The sequence below is a fragment of the Eretmochelys imbricata genome, chromosome 14 (genome assembly GCF_965152235.1).
Source record: "Eretmochelys imbricata isolate rEreImb1 chromosome 14, rEreImb1.hap1, whole genome shotgun sequence".
Classification (NCBI taxonomy): domain Eukaryota; kingdom Metazoa; phylum Chordata; order Testudines; family Cheloniidae; genus Eretmochelys; species Eretmochelys imbricata.
Window position 1 is genome coordinate 2,859,202 of NC_135585.1, and position 6,414 is coordinate 2,865,615.

Here is a 6,414-nt window from a genome sequence, read left to right on the forward strand (position 1 = left end):
GTTGGGCCCAGCTGCAAACTCTGGGTACACAGAGCCCTTGCAAGAGAGCTCTGGGTAGCCCCAAAGCTTGTCTCCTGCACCCACAGCTGTTGGCCCAATAAAAGATATTCCCTCCCCCACCTTGGCTCTCTAAGGCGGGATAGTGACTTTTAGCCTTGTGAGCCGCAGAAGGCCCCTTCCCCCACTCCCTGTGCTCTACTCACGCCCAGCTGCAGAGCTAAGCTGTCAACTCGGCCATCACTTTACCAGCCAATCTAACGTGTCTAAACTAAGGACAAGAAAGGATCTGGGGATGAGGGCCAGGGCAGAGGGGGGCAGATTTGAAGGGTGACAGCCTTTAACAAACAATGGAATTGAGCTCACGTTCCACTGCTAAATGAAAAGTGACTGGCTTCTGCCAGCTGTCGCGCGACATCATGCACTAACCAATGAACGGCATTTATGTGAGTCTCAATTAACAATCAAACAGGACAGTTAAATACTGCCTGAGGTGCCGTTCCAGCATGGATCCGCCGTAACTCCTCATGGCGGGAACTCTCTGAAACCACCTAGTGATCAGTTATCCTGGAGAGAGAACGTCACGCCGAACAGCCCATGAGAGGTGATGCCACACCAGGGGCCAGGGCCGTGGTGGGTCCATCCTTGCCTTCCCCTCCCAAAGTGCAGCAGTAGGGGCTGCCTATGGGGTTACCTGCAAAACTACACCATGTAGGTCAAGGAAGTCTTCTGCTGCCGACAATGCTTTGGGGCTCTGCACGCACCGCTGGGACTGATCCCAGCAGGGGACGGTGCAGTGTGATCTTAACAAAGGGCAGGGTAATTATAGAATATCAGGGTTGGAAGGGACCTCAGGAGGTCATCTAGTCCAACCCCCTGCTTAAAGCAGGACCAATCCCCAATTTTTGCCCCAGATCCCTAAATGGCCCCCTCAGGGATTGAACTCACAACCCTGGGTTTAGCAGGCCAATGCTCAAACCACTGAGCTATCCCTCCCGGCAACAAGACACCCCTGCACAAAGAGGGATGAAAGGACCTGCCAAAGCCCAGGATTGAACCAGAGACCTTTAGATCGTCAGTCTAACGCTCTCCCAACTGAGCTACTCCAGACAGCCTGCTGAAGGAGGGCGAGGGGAGTTGGGCTGGCAGCAGCCTGACCAACCATGTCAGACAGAAATGGCTGGCGGGAGTGGCGGGGGCCACGCCTACACTAACACACAGCTCTCCACTGCTGGAATTCCCCCCTCCCGTAAGGCACAGCTGCCCGGGCACTGGATTGAATGCTCCAGGATCCTGCAGCCACGTGTGCACGCTCCAAGCCATGGCTGGGTATCTCCCCAGGGCAAAGATCACCAGTCCCCAGCCCATCTGGGGCTTTTCACCCCTGTGATGCAGACAACCTGCGAGTGGACTGCCCATCACCCCCACATACTGGAACTGACATTCCCCCACGGACAGACAGGTGTTGATCTCACTCTAGTCAAGGCTAGGGACACAGGGGAGCTGTGCGGGACAGAAGGCAAAGGTCCTGATTATACCTCAAGAGCCTGCCCCAGGCAGAGGGCAGGGCCTCCCACCACCTGCCAAGCCAGCCACACATTCACCCCAATTGCAAACTGACCCAGAAGCTGCATCTTGACACTGACTCGCCAGGGGTGAGGGCAGAGCTGCACCCCCGGTACGTGGCTGAAACGTGCCCGGCGTCCCGCCTGCCACCCTGCCCGCTCTTCAGGGGTGAGCTAAGCCAGCATTAGATCAAGGCTCCTGCAGCTGGTGCCTGGCGGGAGCTCTGGCCCTGCCCATCCTTAATGTAATGGCAAATAACCATTAAACCAATTCCCTCCCAGTCAAGTTCTCACACTGCGTCCAGCACTGCAGTATCCGAGGTCGCCCACTCCACGCTAAATCTCAGGTCTCCAAAGCCCTGCTACTGCCCCCACCCCCACCCCTCTTGTCTGAAATATTGGGGGGGGGGGGCGGGATAAAGGTCCAGTAGATAAATAACCCAAGAAGCCAGTGCCCCACAGGAGCTCTGACCATGCCATGAGCTCTACAGATCCCGTCCCATTGGGGCTCCCATGCCGTCCAGATCACCATGAAGCACTGACTGCAGAGGACCAGGGAGGCCAATCCAGTCCTAGCAGCCATCAACGCCCATCGCCTTCACTGCAGGTTAGAACACCAAAAGACCAGAAGGCCCTCGGGTCTGGCTGAGCCCCTGGCTGCCAGATGGGTGAATGCATCCAAACACTGTGAAGCCCGCAGCTGCAGGCGAGGGGGAAATCCCGGGGACAGGTGCTACCCGAATGTGGGGGTTGTGCACATTCCTAACCAATTTCCAGCCTTCACGTCACCATGGCCGAAGACTGAAAAGCTCCGGCAGCCTCCAGAGCCAGCAAAGGCCTCTCCCTTGTCAGCTGCAGAGGTAGCGATTTCATGAGGCCAGAAACCCGCAGGCGACAGTCCAGAGAGCTAAGGGCCTTTTCAAATGGCACCTTTAGCTCCCTCTGCACGGTGCATTGGAACGCTGAGAGCTGAGGCTGGTTTGCTCTAGACACCTGGATGCTGCTGTGACAGGCCCGTCAGAGAGGCCAGAGAGCGATTTGCTGAAGCAGGATAGGTGGCAAGAGCATCAAACAGAAAGCATGCTTCCCGGGCTGGCAGGCCCCCACAGAGACACCCCTAGACTCCATAAGCCAATCTGCATCCTCGGGTACCCGGACGCAGCCCACACAGACTCCAGTGGGAGCTGCACACTCAATAAAGCAAAACCCAGTGCAGTACCTGACGCTGCCCGCCCCTTGGGCAGGGCTGCCCATGGAGCCCCAGGGCTCGTCTGACAGCTGACCAACAATGGGCTCATCCAGGGGGCCGAACCCTTCTACTGCACACCCGGGTGTTACACCTCCCTGCGCCAGACTAAGGGAGCTGCACATTCTGATGGCAGAGGCAAGGAGCAGACCTGCCAGGCAGCGCTTGTCAGGGGAGCTTTTATGTACCAGGCACGGAGAAGCAGCATGGAGAGGAGCAGACTATTTTTATCAGCCGTGATCAGTGCAGTTACAAAACCAGAAGCCTCCGCTCTGAAGCCGAGCGACGGAGACAAGCAGGGGCCCACGCAGAAGCAAATCAAGTAGCAAACAGAAAATCTCGGATACAGGCCTGGCCCCAGGTGAAGTCAATGGGAACTGACACCCCTCCCCCCATATAGCCCGCCTTAAAGGGTGCTGGCAAGGGTGACGCAGCCCTTCCAAACGAAGGCTGCAAAGTGGTGCCATTCCCAGCTCCTCACTAGGGACTGGGCACACGGGCCATAGCGGTAACGACTACCAATGGGACACCGTAATGCCCGGGCATTGGATAAGAATTAGACACATTCCCAGAGGGCAGGTCCATCAATGGCTATTAGCCAGGATGGGCAGGGACACAACCCCCTGCTCTGGGTGTCCCTAAACCTCTGACTGCCAGACACTGGGACTGGATGACTGGATGGACCACTCAGTACCTGCCCTGTTCTGTTCACTCCCTCTGAAGCACCTGGCACTGGCCACTGTCAGAGACAGGATACTGGGTTTGATGGACCGTTGGTCCAGTGTGGCCGTTCTTATGTAATGCCTGTGGCCTCTGCTTGCCCATTCTCTGATATGGCACAGGCCGGAACGCTGCTCTCTGGAACGCGGCCAGCCCCGGGTCCTCACGAAACACAATGCCCCATGGCTTGCCTGCGAGAATGGAGCAGCAGAGAGAGGGTGACCTGCACCCACCCCACCCTCCCAGCCCCACGTACCAGAGCGAATCTCCAAGCAAAGATGGAAGGGAAAAGCTTTCGATCTGTCAAGCCCCAAGTCCAGGGCTCCCCGTTCCCCTTGGTACAGCCCCCGAACACACCTCAGGGGCAGGGCTCCTTCCGAACGCAGACCAATGTCACCCATATTAGCAAGGGAAATGCCCAGCCCTGAACTCAGATCGTGGCAGGTCAATAACAAAGGAAAAGGATTTTTAACTGTTCCGATTTAAATTTACCTATAAATGTGGAGCAACATATTTAAGAGGCCTCAGCCCGGCCTCCAATTTCATGCAACATCCAATCAACAGGCACCAACCAGCAGAACTTGGTCACCTAATGACGTCATTTGCTGGCTGCAGTCAGGTTTGCACTGGGGAGAATTTCCATAGGCCGAACGCCCCCCAGTGCTCCCGCCACTGCAGCATGGTCTGACAGGGCACCAGACTGGGAGCCAGGACTCCTGGGTTCTAATCCCAGCTCCGTCACTGACCTTGCGAGAAATCAGGTCAGCTCCCTGTGCCTTGGTTTCCACAGCTGATAACTCATGGGTAATGATACCAACCCACTTTCAGAAAAGGCTGATGGATAACAGCTAAGCAATGCTACAAGAAGGGGCTCTAAAGCTGGTTCAAACCTCCTCATCTGAAAGACAGCATCTCCCGAAGCACTGTGCCCCCAGTGCTGTCCTGGGACACTGAGCCAGGATTCCCCAGAGGAGAGCGCTCTCCTGGCCATATCAGCACTGCGGGGTTTGCTCAGAAGTGTCTCATCCTAGCCCAACCCCTGTCTGATAGGTGACTCTGATGGGCTGTGGCAAAGTTACCATTAAAGTCCAATTGTATGTGGCAGGCTCCTGCCACTCAGTCTTAGCTGGTGGTTGGACACGGTGGCTTTATCTCCCTGTCACACACACAGGGGTCCCTGCAGTGCCCGGCTTGGGCTCTTGAGCAATAAGCGAAGATGCAGCAAATCCCAGGCACTGCGGAGTACATTTGCTCTTGCCTTTAAGTCTTTCTTCTTTCTTGCGCTGCTCCGAGCTTGTCACGGCTCTGGTGTCCGAGGGGGCACACACATGAGCAACATGCTGCCCTGGCAAGGAATTAATTCCTGACCCTTCCCAAGAGTCACCACTGTTTAAAAAACCACCGACATGCCAGAAGCAACCTGGCAAGCCTTCCAAATGCTCCTTCCCCACAGGACAAAGGCCACTGCCTCAGAGCTGCGTGTGTGCTATCGTGGGCCTAAAGACACGAGCCCAGTGGAGCAGAAACACACGAGTGCAAACACCACAACGGTGTGCCTAATAAGTTCTCATTCAGCTAACTGGCCAGCTAAACACACAACGGCTCTTTTGTGCGAGCAATCCAAGTAACAGCGGGTACAGGGCACGTGCACATTTCTGCAGGCGCAAATCTACATGTCTAGCCCCAAACAGGTGACTGTGAGTTTCACCATATCACCTGCTTACATCTAAAGATAAAAATAACTCCTGGCCTTAAGGGCTTTTATCTGTACTGCACCAGCGCAGGGTCTCTCCATGTTCGTGCCCCAGAGGCCAGGCCCGTACGCACAGGGCCCTTGGGATGCTCGCTGGTTTCAAAGGGGAGTTGCAGGCACAGAATCAGGCTCTTCCTCGACCAATAAAACCTGTTTCAGAGGTTGGCACTTGGTTCACATTTGGGGAGGAGGGGAAGGCAGGGGGAGGCAATCAACCAATCCATTAAAAAGTAAATAAAGGAAACAACCCAGCTTTGCGTTCTGATTCACAAAGTTTGCTACACAGAAAACGTCATGGAAATGGCGAGACTCTCGCGCTAACTGGATTTTACAAAGCCCATGTGCAGGCAGATCTCTCGCCCAGCATCTGCCTGCTCTGGGTTCTACACAGCCGGCTCAACAAAGCTAGAGCAAAGCACCAGCCGGAAAGTCTTGCGTAAGGGACGTTCTCCCTCCTCCCTTCATTACTACCCACATGGATCGGGCCTGGTTCTGCTCAGCCGTTTGTGAGAAATGCTTCAGAAAAGTCCATTTGCCTGCCTTAGAATTTCTCTTCATTTCTGTAGTTAAAACCACCACCCGCTTCTCAGGGTGGAAACTGCCGCTCAGCTGTGACGAGAAGAGAAACTGGTTGTGGGAAGAAGGGAACAAGGCGAAACGCAGGACTCTGCTACAACCAGCCTCAACCCCCTTTCCCTGCCAGCAGGACTACGACTTGCAGGGACTTCTGTTCCCCTCCCCAGCACACACTAGCTGCAGGGTTTAAAGCCACCTGCACCGACCAGGGGGCACATGGAGCTCCGGTCTGAACCTTGAGCCGAACTGGATTCCCAGACATGAGGACTGAACAGTACGTGGCTAACACCCCAGCACCCCTAGCCTCACCGGCCAATCAGTTGTCACCCTCTAATGGATGGCTAGCAGCACCATGGCCAGCTTTCTGTCTGCGTAGAGGCCCATCACTATCCCAGGCCCTGATCAGCACCTGGCAGCGTGTGGTCCAGAGGGCTCAGTCCCCTCTCTGGGGAGCTGCAGGTGATCAGCCTGTCCAGGGGAAGACGCCAGCCTGAAGCAAACCCCAGGGGCCAAGCGCGGGGGGCAGATCAGTATCACGCGTGGTTCAGGATCATCAC

At 55.8% G+C, this 6,414-nt stretch overlaps 1 non-coding gene across 1 annotated transcript; it reads right to left on the minus strand.

Annotated features, from left to right (window-relative positions):
* Window positions 1-1,034: 1,034 nt before the first annotated feature.
* Window positions 1,035-1,108, minus strand: TRNAV-GAC (transfer RNA valine (anticodon GAC)). The gene has a single exon. It is a non-coding gene; the product is annotated as a tRNA-Val (tRNA).
* Window positions 1,109-6,414: the final 5,306 nt, after the last annotated feature.